Source organism: Podarcis raffonei, chromosome 5 (genome assembly GCF_027172205.1).
Source record: "Podarcis raffonei isolate rPodRaf1 chromosome 5, rPodRaf1.pri, whole genome shotgun sequence".
NCBI lineage: Eukaryota > Metazoa > Chordata > Lepidosauria > Squamata > Lacertidae > Podarcis > Podarcis raffonei.
The window spans coordinates 7,986,304-7,998,558 of record NC_070606.1 but is presented as its reverse complement, the minus strand read 5'-3'; positions in this window follow the sequence as shown (position 1 = coordinate 7,998,558).

Genomic DNA, 12,255 nt, shown 5'->3' with positions numbered 1-12,255 from the left:
ACATTTCCTGAGCTGCAACCTCTTTAAACCTTCCTACTGATTTCGGCTGTGATGTCTGTTGCTTTTTTGTCTATGTTCACAAGTCAATATGTCCCCGTTGACTTAAATGGAAGTAGATGTTCTTTTCAAACGAAAAAAAAACAAATACTGAAAAGCCAAATAAACATGAATAGCTCATGCACAGAATCAGTTTCATCCCAGCATTCAAAAATCCGGGTTTCCACCTGGAATTTAACTGGACCAGACCAAACCAATGCTGGACCCCCAATTCTGGAATGGAATGGAAAGATTTCATTCTCCTCCTCTGTATTCCTTGGCTCTGAATACCAATTTGCACAGCTCATATTGGAGCTATTGTGAATTGAGCATCTTGGCCCAAGAAGTTATTCTCTGCTTGGAATATAAAATGAGACTCTGTTCATGCATGGAAAACCTTCCATGGATCAGATGATTAAAACCATCTGTAATTTATCTGCATGCCCCAAAATTATTTAATAATAACTTTAAAGTCTTTTTTTGGTCTCAATTTAAACTTTTCATGCAGGAATCTTTTCCCCAACGTGGGGCTTGAACCCCTGAGATTAAGAGTCCTGTGCTCTATTACTATTTCCTGTTAGATGTGCTGCTGAAGCTTTTTGCTGCTGTCATTGAGGATTTTTATGAACTGCTTGTTTTTTATTGTGTTTTTTTTGTTTTACTTGCGCTTATGCTCTTTAAAATGTCCTAAGTCACTTTGAGATGTTTCCTATGTAACAAGTGATGATGATGATGATGATGATGATGATGATGATGATGATGATGATTCAGAGGAAGAGATTTCAGAGGGAATAAATTGAGGATTAGACGGGGAACCTTAGAGCAAGAAGGTCCTTTGTGCTTGGGCTTCTCCTTTCATTCTTTGCCCTGTGCTGCCCAAGCTATGTTGTTGTTTAGTCGTTTAGTCGTATCTGACTCTTCGTGACCCCACGGACCAGAGCACGCCAGGCACTCCTGTCTTCCACTGCCTCCCGCATTTTGTTCAAACTCATGCTGGTAGCTTTGAGAACACTGTCCAACCATCTTGTCCTCTGTCGTCCCCTTCTCCTTGTGCCCTCCATCTTTCCCAACATCAGGGTCTTTTCCAGGGAGTCTTCTCTTCTCATGAGGTGGCCAAAGTACTGAAGCCTCAGCTTCAGGATCTGTCCTTCCAGTGAACACTCAGGGCTGATTTCCTTCAGAATGGATAGGTTTGATCTTCTTGCAGTCCATAGGACTGCACCATAATTCAAAAGCATCAGTTCTTTGGCAATCAGCCTTCTTTATGGTCTTCTTTATGGACCCTGATGTTGGGAAAGATTGAGGGCACAAGGAGAAGGGGATGACAGAGGACGAGATAGTTGGACATTGATCTCGAAGCTACCAGCATGAGTTTGACCAAACTGCGGGAGGCACTCAAAAATAATATTTTGTTGAAATCCTTACAGCAGCTCTGTAAGGTCATTATTATAGCCCCATATTGCAGAAAGAGGCTGAAGCAGAGAGAGAGAGAGAGGTTTGAAGCAAAGATGCCTGGATTAACAGCTCATTCTCATTGCCACTACACCAAACCATCTCATTGCATACCACAAGGAGATAATGCAAGGAAATAAGAAGAGTAGGATCAGACCACTCCCTTCTTCTGTGGTTTTCAGCAGCTGATATCCTGAAGCATTATTATCTTTGGCTGCGGAGGCAGAGCACAGGCAACATGGCTAGCAGCCATTGGTACCTTTCTCCTCCATGAAGTTGTCCAATCCTCTTTTAAAGTGGCCAGCACTGCCTGCTGTGGCAGCGAGTGTCATAGTTTAACCAGGCCCTGCATTAAAAGTACTTTCTTTTATCAGTCCTCAACCCAACAACGTTCAGCTTCATTGAAAGCCCACAAGTGTTATGGTAGAGAAAAACTTTTCTCTATTCCTTCTCTCTGTGCCATGTACTTCTATCATGTCACCTCCTGTTGCCTTTTCTTTAAACTGGCTGCCTGCAACCTTTCCTCCTTGGAGAGTCGCTCCATCTGCTTGATCATTTTAGTGGCCCCTTTCTGAACCGTTCCCAACTCCACAATACCCTCTTTGAGGCGAGGTGACCAGAACTGTACACAGTTTTTCCCCCAATGCCCCAACAGCTTAAATTATCCTGGAATGAAAGATGAAATTAGGGCTGGGGATGTGTGTGATATGAGCCCCTCTTCCACCCCAACCAAACTATCCCAGAGCAGTAGACACCCTTCTCCACCCTCTCCTCCACTCAAGCTTGGAGCTGGATAAGCAGTCCTATAACTGGGCAGTTAATGTTCAGAAATCTCACTATAGAGGGGTGGGCTTTTTTGTCTTGTTTCTTTGCCCCCCCCCCCCAGCAATTCCTTTTTGGGCCTCCAACCTATCCATTTCTAATGCACAGTGCTTTTTTCTGGGAGGGGGGCACAGGGGCACGCATACCCCTAAACATTTTGTGAATCTAAGTTTGGCCTCATTGAGGGACAGTATTTCAATATGAGTAGGAAAATGAGAGTACCCCTAAACATTCTTTAATGGAACAAAAGCACTGATCATACATACCAGAAAACAGGTCCTCTTCCTAGTTCCCAATTCCTGCCACAAGGCTTGGGTGAAAACCAGTTTCTTTCTAAATCAAAATAAAACCTAACTTGCACTGGGAAACGCCCCCAGAAGCTTCATCACCTGCAAGGATGAGGCTGAAATAGACCAGCCAGATGCTATAGATAGCAGCATGTGAATGCCCTGAATACATTAATGAATTTTTTCAGGGGGGATTAGACTTCAGTACAGAGAATACACCCTCATGCAGATGTTTTGCAGTGATTTGTCAATGGCGTTGCAACTTAATCCACTGCACAGGAAACAGAAGAGCCTTTCAACTGGGGTCTCCCTCTGGGAGCTTACACAGAAACATTATCTCCTTTCCCCATTCCCAGCAATTTGGATTCATGAAAATAGGGACTGACTGAGGAGGCTCTAAGAACAGACTTTCCATGCCTTTGCTGTGCCCGTATTTCCTTCAGATATTCTCCCGCAATCCCACGGGTTTTTAATCAACGTTCCAGAGATCATTTGCAATTCCCAGAAAACTTATCAAGCTTTCCTCAATGTGAGGATCCGTAATGACAGACAAGCTTCCATTGTCAACTGTGACCACTGTTTCCTCAAGAGTGTGCAGGACAGAGAAGTTACGGTGTGAGATGTAATCCAGTGGGAGCAGTCAAGTACAACATTCCTTGTTTTGCTAGAGTGGACATGCAGGGGAATGTTTGGTCCAGCCAGTTGAAACTTCCTGTTCCTCCTGGCATGGAGCATCCTTCTTTGCATGTGACTAGTGGGTGGGCGTGACCTTTCCAGACCTGGTAAAAGGCCAAGTCACGCAGCCACTTATCTCTCTTCTCTCTTCCTTTCCGTCCTGCAAACTTCCTGTACTGCTGAAACTGAGCTTGCAACCAGCTTTCTGCTGCGTAAGAAGGGGAACAGACACGGGTGGCGCTGTGGGTTAAACCACAGAGCCTAGGGCTTGCCGATCAGAAGGTCGGCGGTTGGAATCTCCGCAACGGGGTGAGCTCCCGTTGCTCAGTCCCTGCTTCTGCCAACCTAGCAGTTCGAAAGCACGTCAAAATGCAAGTAGATAAATAGGTACTGCTCCGGCGGGAAGGTAAACAGCGTTTCCATGTGCTGCTCTGGTTCTCCAGAAGCGGCTTAGTCATGCTGGCCACATGACCCAGAAGCTGTACGCCGGCTCCCTCGGCCAGTAAAGCGAGATGAGTGCCACAACCCCAGAGTCGCCCACGACTGGACCTAATGGTCAGGGGTCCCTTTACCTTTTAAGAAGGGGAACGCAGCCTGCTAAGTGAAGGAATGTGCTAGCGCAAGTTAGGGTGGATATTAATAAACAATATATCCTCTCCTGCTACCCTCAACATTCCCACATACAGGACTAGGGCATACTCAAGGCCTCATGGTTGTCCTGTGTGAATCAACAGGATGCCCTAAAACATACTGCAGGGGGGGGGAAAGATTGAGCCAATTCCCCTAGTTGTACTCCATATTGTCCTGGCAATCCAGTTCATGCAGGTTCTGCTCCACAGATTTTAGATTATGGACTATTGCCGAGTCTCCTCACACACTGTTTTCTTTTTTAAATGTTCCTCTAAAGCTGCTGTTGTTGATATTTTGAAACCTTCCTGCAGGAGCACCATAGTGATCCTGCAGGAATAAAAAAGCAGAAATTAAAATCTCAGGTTTTAAAATTTTAAAATTGAATGCAGTACAGTGGGACAGGTGATTCAGCTGATGTAAAAGCCCGCCCCCCTCCTAAAGCTGCTGTTTACTTTCCAAATCTTCTTTTTAAATAGCTTTTATTATGGAAGCATAATTGGGAGAAAAGAAATTAAAATGAATCTAAACACTATCATGTTATGAAATAAACTTGTGTCATTAAAAAAATAACCTCATATTTTTGTCAAAACAAAAAAAATTTTTTCCTTCCAGTAGCACCTTAAAGACCAACTAAATTAGTTCTTGGTATGAGCTTTTGTGTGCATGCACACTTCTTCAGATACACTGAAACAGAAGTTGCCAGATCCTTCTATATAGTGAGAAGGTGGGGAGGGGTATTACTCAGAAGGGTGGTGGGAATGGGTGATTGAGCCTGTTGACGACTCTTAACGACTGCAATAGGTCTTACAGGAAAAAGCAAGGGGTGAGAAGGTGAAAAATGGCTTTGTCATGTATAATGAGATAAGAATCCAATGTCTTTGTTCAGACCAGGTCTCTCCATGGTTTTAAGTTTGGTAATGAGTTGCAATTCAGCAGCTTCTCTTTCCAGTCTATTTCTGAAATTCCTTTGTGGTAAAACAGCTACCGTATTTTTTGCACCATAACACTCACTTTTTTCCTCCTAAAAGGTAAGGGGAAATGTCTGTGCGTGTTATGGAGGGAATGCCTACGGGTGGCATGCCTACGGATTTTCCTCCTCTAAAAACTACGTGCGTGTTATGGTCGGGTGCGTGTTATAGAGCGAAAAATACGGTACTTTGAGATCTTGTATAGAATGTCCTGGGAGATTGAAGTGTTCTCCTACTGGTTTCTCTGTCTTGTGATATTTTTGTGTTCTGCAGGAGTTCAGCTGTACAATAGCAGAATTTTTTTTATTTAAAAAGATACCACAGAAAGTTATTCAACATGCAAAGACACTACAGCAGATGAACAGGCATTCCTCATTACACACCCTCCAACATTTCTCCAATGAAAATATGGACATCCCATTCCATAAAGATAATTTTACTACAGTGGTACCTCAGGTTACAGACACTTCAGGTTACAGACGCTTCAGGTTAGAGACTCCGCTAACCCAGAAATAGTACCTCGGGTTTAGAACTTTGCTTCAGGATGAGAACAGAAATCGTGCTCCGGCGGCGTGGCGGCAGCAGGAGGCCCCATTAGCTAAAGTGGTGCTTCAGGTTAAGAACAGTTTCAGGTTAAGAATGGACCTCCAGAACGAAATAAGTTCTTAACCTGAGGTACCACTGTATTTATACCCCACACATCTTATTGGATCACCCCAGCACTCTGAGCATCTTCCAACATATATAAAAACATAATGAAATATTAAACATTAAAAAACTTCCCTATACAGGATTGCCTTCAGACGGCTTGGGGGTTGGATAACACCATACCCTCCAACATTTCTCCAATGAAAATTGGGACATGCTACGGCAAAGTGGGACATTCCGGATCAAATCAGAAACCAGGATGGCTTCTCTAAATCAGGGACGTCCCTGGAAAATAGGGACACTCAGAGGGTCTATCATTAGACTGGGGCTGAAGAGAAACAAGGATTACATCAAAAATAAGGATTCCCAACTTCGTTTCGCTGAATCATTTTGTTGATTTCTCAGTGTGTTTACTTGGGAGTAAGTCCCACTGAACAGCATGTTTACATTGAAGCAGTACCACTGTTAATTTTTGATTTCCACTTAGACCTCCCAAAATGATGACATGAGATATCTTTTAAACCTGTAGTTCTGCTTTCTAACTAAGCCCTTTGCGAAGAACCCCCCCAATCTATCTTTACATGTAATAAAAATGTAAGACTGTAGTCACGCTGCAGTTTGCTTGGCCACAGAAGGAGATGCTGGCAGGGAAGCCCTGGTGATCCACAGCAGGACAGCTAGAATGTGGGAATGTTCGGGGATGCAGGAGAGGATATATTGTCTCATTATATCGTTATCCAACTTGTGTTAACAAGTTCCACAATTTCAGCAGAGTAACATTCCCCTTATTTTAAACTTTGCAACGGATGCGTTTGCGCAGGCTCGCTAAGCCTCTATAATAACTGCTCTGGTATTTCCCCCTTTTCCCCCTCATAAAATATAAGAGACGACACAGTCTTTTACAAAAGTATAAAAAGAGTTTACTCACATTCTGTTCACAATCAGATCCCAGAAGGCAGACTTAGCTTAATGAAGTAACAAACACTTGGAATCTATCTTATAAGAAGACAGTCCCTTTGTCCTCTCTTGGCTGGAAGCTGGAAGCCAAGAGGGCATCTTTGGCTCAGTAGATGTTGTTTCTTTAATGCATGTGGTGAAAGAGAGAGAGATGGCTGCCCTGCCCTGTGCTTTTGTCATTACCTGCACAGGTGAGGCCACACCCACCTCCAGTCACACGCAGAGGAAGTCTGTCCCAGCCCAGAAGGAAACAGGAAGTTTAACTGCTGGCTGGACAAACATTCCTCCCTATGTGTAAACATGTTCACTCTAGGAATGTTGTACTTGACTGCTCTTGTGTTTCACATCCCACATAGAACAGGCTGCAGCAGCTCCCTCAAGCTCTTTTGGTTCCTCCACTTGCCAGCCAGATTTGCGGGCTGGCTGGTGCTCCTGCTGGCCACCTTCCTCCTTGCCAGCTAGCTTGGTCATCTGCTGTGCTACCTCAGCCTCTGCCCAGAATGAAGAGTCAGCCTGGGAGGAATAGCAGCGCAGGACAGGGGAAGGTGGCCAGAAGTGGCAGCCAACCGGCGTGGCCAAGCCAGTCCTGCAGCTGCCACCGATCCCCCATCCAGTGGCTCCTTCTTGTGCTGTACCCTCTGGCCAAGACCACTTTCTATGACATTGGCTGGGGCAGCAGCATGAGGTGGAAAGGGGGCCTGAGCCTTTTGTGACCCCCCCCCACTTCTCCTTTGCACCTCTGACATGCAAGGGGGAGAAGTGAGCGAGAGAGATGAGTGGTTGAAATTAGTGTAGGGTAGCGTTTGCAAGAAAAAGAGTTCGGATTTGATATCCCGCTTTATCACTACCCTAAGGAGTCTCAAAGCGGCTGACAATCTCCTTTCTCTTCCTCACCCACAACAAATACTCTGTGAGGTGAGTGAGGCTGAGAGACTTGAGAGAAGTGTGACTAGCCCAAGGTCACCCAGCAGCTGCATGTAGAGGAGCAGGGAAGCGAACCCGGTTCACCAGATTACGAGTCCACCACTCTTAACCACTCCACCACACTCCCACCTTCCCACTACACCTTCCCACACTCCCCATTTCAACTACTGATTTGGACAGCTGGCAGGAGCAACACCTGTCCACCGTGTGACATCAGAATGCCATGTGATTGATAGGTGGGTTGCCCCACCCACCTGTCATATGTTAGTCCTCAGAGTGGGAGCCAGAAATGTTTCTCTTTTTTTTTAAAAGATATTTATTAAAATTTTCCATTGCAATACATTAAAAAATCAACAAAGAAAAAACAAAAAAGTTTAAAAACACATAGAATTCACAATCCTTATTTTCAATAACATATTTCCCTGACTTCCCCACACCTCCCCCTCTTGTATTCCAATTCAAATTGTTGGTTCAACAAGTTCTTATCCCTAATTTTTAACCTTTTTATAATTAGTTCATTTTAAAAAACCAATTTTGCCTTATAAACATCAATAGTGATACATCAGTGCTTATTCTTAAAACCTTTTTCTAAAGTCGGCCTAAATTCCCTTCCACAATTTCCTCAATTCTCAGACAGATAGCAAAAGTAAAAACAAAACAGATTATAATTATACACCCTTTGGATTCCCAAACTCCACCCCCCCTTTCCCGGTTTCAATCCCCAACAAACGTCCATCAATCAATCTACTATCAGCCTGGAGATCTCACGTCCGAGGCTCTTAATTCTCTCTCAGTTCCTCTCTGCCGGTTTTTTTTTATAGTCCTTGGTATTAAGCACCAAATCTCGGAGAAGCACTGGTCCAATAGGGTCCATGTTTCTTCCAGCCAGACCTCCATACTTAAAAGTGGAGCCTGAATCTTGTTTCTTACTCCTTTCAAGTCCAAATGTCCCCAAAGCCTTCAGAAAGGTTTCTCATTTCTGGTCTTGTCATGGAATTCTACTCAATATTGATCCAGAGCACAACTCCAAAGTATAGATAGCAGATTAAAAACTTAAACACATTGCAGGATTCCCAAAAGATAGACCAGAAGCAATTAATATTTCATCCAGCAGAGCTTTCCTTTTTTTTTTCTTAATTTTTTAATTTTTTTAAAAAAATTTTTTTACCAACAACCAAAACACAAACAGTGAAACCCCCCCGGCGACTGATACATTGGGTATACATAATCAACAATAACATATTCAAATCAACCATATGTACAATTTTATATACATTAATACTCCTCCATTCACAAGTGTCAGCGCTGCCCAAGGTCCCAGCTCACACAAGACCAACGCTGCTTCTTGCTCAAGTTTAAAAGTCTTTATTGAAGTTCAGTCTCATTTCCAGACGCGCAGCGCGCAACGCTACATCTATCCATCAGACCGTAGAAGTCCCATCTGAATCTCCTCCCCCCTGACACCAGCTTAAGATTCTAGCCTTACTCCACCTCTTCCTCTGTTCCTTCTTTCTCTGGGTCCTTCTGCTAGTCGGAGTCTCAGCCCTCCGAGATTCTTCTGACGCTGATTCTCCTGACTCCTCCCCCCCCCCTCTTTCGGGCTTTAGGACCTGGCTCCCAATCCGGGTTTTCTGCTGTCCCGCGCTCCTCCACATTTGAACTTGGCGCGCGCGCGCAGCCTCCCACTTTCCTTCTGACCGTTACACTTGTGTCACTGCTCCCCCTTCCGGGGAGGCTAGCTGGACCTGGCCTTCCCTCCGTCTCCCCACTCCCCGATGGAGGAGAAGCTGGTCCTGACTCACGTGACTCTTCCCCCCCACTGTGCTCTGGTGGGGGAACTGGCCCTACTCCTCCGCTACTCCTTTGGGACTCCCCTCTGGTTCCTTGTTTACGGATCGTCCCCTCTGGGATTCGCCTCGCCCTTACCATAGGCGCCCCCTCCTGGGAATCTTCTGATTCGCTGGAGAAGCTCATGGAATCTCTCGGTCCACTGTCATATTCCCCTACGCTCCCCTCTGATTCCTCTCCTCCGCTCTCTATTTGCTCTCTCCCCTGCTCTTCTGCTCCTGAGCCTCTGACAACAAGGTTTATTTAACTTTCAGCATTTTAATTGCCCCAAATTGTTCAAACCTACCCAAATAATTCAATATCTTCTCAAACCAATCCTCCTCTTTCTCACTGACCTTAAATCCTTTCATTCTGTGTATCTTCACAGTTAGATATTCTAAAATTATAATATTATTCAGTTTTTTCCTCCATTGGTTCACCCCTAGCTCTTCTGCATTTTTCCAATTACTCGCTATAACCTGTCTGGCTGCAGTTACCATCTATTTTACCCATTTACATTCCTCCTTTGTTTTTAACTCGGTGCTACTCAGACTAATAACAACCATTAATTTAGATATTCCCACTTTCCTACCCACAATTCCCGATATTTCTATACCAATCTGTTTCCAAAATTCATTAACTAACGGACAGTCCCACCACATATGACTGTACGTTCCCATCACTCCACATTTCCTCCAACAATTCTTACTTCCAGATTTTGTAATATGATATAAACTTACAGGTGTATAATAACATTTTTGTACCAACTGAAGGCAAATGAGCATAATGGTCACAAATCTAATACATTCATGAATGGCGCTGTCCATAAGAAATCCAGTTGCAGCAGACTTCACTTAAACTTACAATAACTTATAATAAGACTAAACCTTAAAACTACGGTATATACAGAACACCACACCGATAGGAAAAGAGATAGAGAAAGCAAGTGAAACCCAGGCTCCTTCTGGCTTCTTATAGTCAGTATGCCCTTGACAGAAAGAGTTAAGAGAACCAGTTTAAGACAGCTGCAATCAGCTTCTCTGAAGGAATCACCCAAATATCATGAACCTTCTGCTTGTTTCTTTCGCACAGAGAAGCTGCCAGAACTCTCTTGAATTAAGTAGAATAGGAAAGATCTCTACACATCAGACCAATACTTTCTGTACTAAGAAATGCAAACTGACAGGTCTAAGGGGTTAGTGTGTGGGGTTGGGGCTGTTTGGAATAGGGTGGGACAGGGGGTAGGCTGGGCTGGTGAGCAACATGAGCAGGAGTGCAGCTCCTAGTTCTCGTTCAAAAAAAAATAAACATGAATATCCCCAGCAGTTCTGGTTTAAAAATATGGTTGCATAGAATGGCAGAGATAAAGCTATGTCTGCAGTTTCATGGCTCCTGTCTCTGTGGCCAGTTGATGTACCTGCAAGTTTCTCACGCTCCACAGGTGACTCTTGACCCCCCTCCCCTCAAAAGGTAACCTCCAGTTCTCAACAATAAATAATCTACACCGATTATTTTTGCAAGCTTGTAACCTTAGATGCCACTAACACTGTATTAAATTGCTGGAAGAAAATTATATCAAAAGGACCACGTTGGCAGGAAATAATCACTAATGTCAACCATTTAACATAATTAATTTTTTTTCTGTCGCAGGGATATTTTGTATCTTTGGGGCAGATTTGAAATATGAGGGCAATGTTTTGCATTAAAGGGAAATGAGTTAATCCTTAGGAAATTGGGAATGATATGGCTTGATGAAGATGCCAGACAGATTGAGTATGAAAATATCGCTGCAGAGTGACCCAGGAGTTTTCTGCAACGGGCTATTGGGGGGGGGGTGTTCCTGCCCCTGAAAAGCCTGGCTCAGCAGGTTTTATTATTTCATTTTCTTTATTTGGAACATTTTATCCCCCCTCCCCCACCGTTTGGAGGTGGCCTTCATAATTATGACAACAAAACATACAAAAACAACTTCAAAAAAACAGCAAAGCCAATAGGGAAAATAACAGCAAAAATAGTAATTGCAGCAACAAAATGACACCAGAGCACAGCAATCTCCACAACAAAATCTTTGCAGGAAAAACTGCACCGGTTGTTTCCACACTAAAGACCTACCCTACAGAATCACAGAGGCAGTTTTTCTTCAATTGGCAGGAAGCAAAATTAAAGCACTTAATTCTACAGAATATTATCCAGCAAGGCATTATATTATAGCATCCTTCCATATTGCCTACTTGCAAGTAAGTCCCATTCAGCAAATGCAATTTCTAACATTAACTGAGAGATTACAGGTTGAGCCCATTTTATTGCTTTACTGCTCAGTGTGATGGGTAGGTGATTAAGTGCCCTTTGTTTAGTCAGGTTCTGTTTTAGATTCCTGGGTTTTAAAACTGCAATACTGTATAGGGAAATAGCGATGGGAGAGGCTGAACCTGAAAGAGGAAGTTTTTGATTTCACAGAATTGTAAAACTAGCATTAGAACAGTCCCAAAGGGTCATCTAGACCAGGGGTAGATAACCTAAGGCCCAGGGGCCGGATGTGGCCCAATCGCCTTCTAAATCCGGCCTGCGGACGGTCTGGGAATCAGTGTGTTTTTACATGAGTAGAATGTGTCCTTTTATTTAAAAAGCATCTCTGGGTTATTTGTGGGGCCTGCCTGGTGTTTTTACATGAGCAGAATGTGTGCTTTTATTTAAAATGCATCTCTGGGTTATTTGTGGGGCATAGGAATTCATTGATTTTTTTCTTCAAAATATAGTCCGGCCCACCACATGGTCTGAGGGACGGTGGACTGCCCCACAGCTGAAAAAGGTTGCTGACCCCTGATCTAGACTAACAATGCAAAAAAGAAGCTGGGAATGTGTGTTGTCAGCAAGTGGTTGCAAACAAACAAACAAACAAAAAACACCTGTATTCAGTGCCCCAAGTTTTAGCTGGTACAGATTCTTCTTTTAATTAAGTTTCTAGTCCTTAAGATTATAAAAACAAGTACAAAGGGGGATTTGAAATACCAGTGACTCCTTCATTCCTT